The sequence below is a fragment of the Coregonus clupeaformis genome, unplaced genomic scaffold (genome assembly GCF_020615455.1).
Source record: "Coregonus clupeaformis isolate EN_2021a unplaced genomic scaffold, ASM2061545v1 scaf3423, whole genome shotgun sequence".
Taxonomy (NCBI): Eukaryota; Metazoa; Chordata; class Actinopteri; order Salmoniformes; family Salmonidae; genus Coregonus; species Coregonus clupeaformis.
The window spans coordinates 41,393-42,458 of record NW_025536877.1 but is presented as its reverse complement, the minus strand read 5'-3'; positions in this window follow the sequence as shown (position 1 = coordinate 42,458).

Genomic DNA, 1,066 nt, shown 5'->3' with positions numbered 1-1,066 from the left:
TTCCGTGATTAAATAGGATGACCATTTTTCTTGGAACACTCTGCACTCTGCGTCCACTTTTCTCTTTTTTGACAGAGACATATTGGGGCAATGAGGGTGCCAAAGCACATAATGTTAAAAGTAGAAGCCGTAATAAATATCGCGGGCAAAACAAAGTAGCTCATTGGCTGCACGTGCTTGACCTACTTGCTCTGCCCCGGTATAAACAGTTTGCTTGCTTAACACAATTGCTATTGCGCCATCCAGTGGACGCAATTGGAACAGCAGTTTATTTTATTGAAAAATTGCAGTGCATTTTTATACTTAAAAAAAATATATATATATATATATATATATATATTTTTTTTCAAAATCATCTCGCGGGCCGGATTAAACCCGTTTGCGGGCCTGATCCGGCCCGCGGGCCGTACGTTTGACACCCCTGGTCTAAACCAACAACATATGCCATGGCAGAAGACAGACGATTAGTTATGGCTTTACTTAATACTTTATAGTCTACACATAACATTGTTAAAGGTCTCCAATTTGCTAGTGTCTTGGGGTCTCCCTTTTTGTAAAGTAGCGAGATTACCCCCTCGCACATTGAACCTCCCATATGCTCCAAACCAAAAATAACTCTAAATACTTCCAAAAGATGACATCCAATTAAATCCCAATAAACTACGTAAAACTCTTTAGAGAGCCCATCCACTCCTGGTACTTTGTTATCTTTCATGCTCTTCAGTGCCATATATATTTCATCTAAATTCAATTCCCCTTCTAATTGGTCTCTAATATCTAAAGGTATCTGCACATCCACACATTTTAAAAAAGTAGTCCCCTTCTCATAATTAATTGTTTGCTTTTGGAATAGCTGAGAAAAGTGCTGGGTAGCGACACCAAGCATGCCATCTCCATCCTCAACCGTCTCCCCGTCTTGATTCAATAAAGCCGAAATGGTCCTCCTCTTTCCCCGTGACTTAATTTGTTTGAAAAAATATGCAGAGCACTTCTCATCATTATCCCATTTATCTTGTTGACTTTTAAACATGAAATCTCTAGCTTTCTTTTCAAAAAAGGCCTGCTG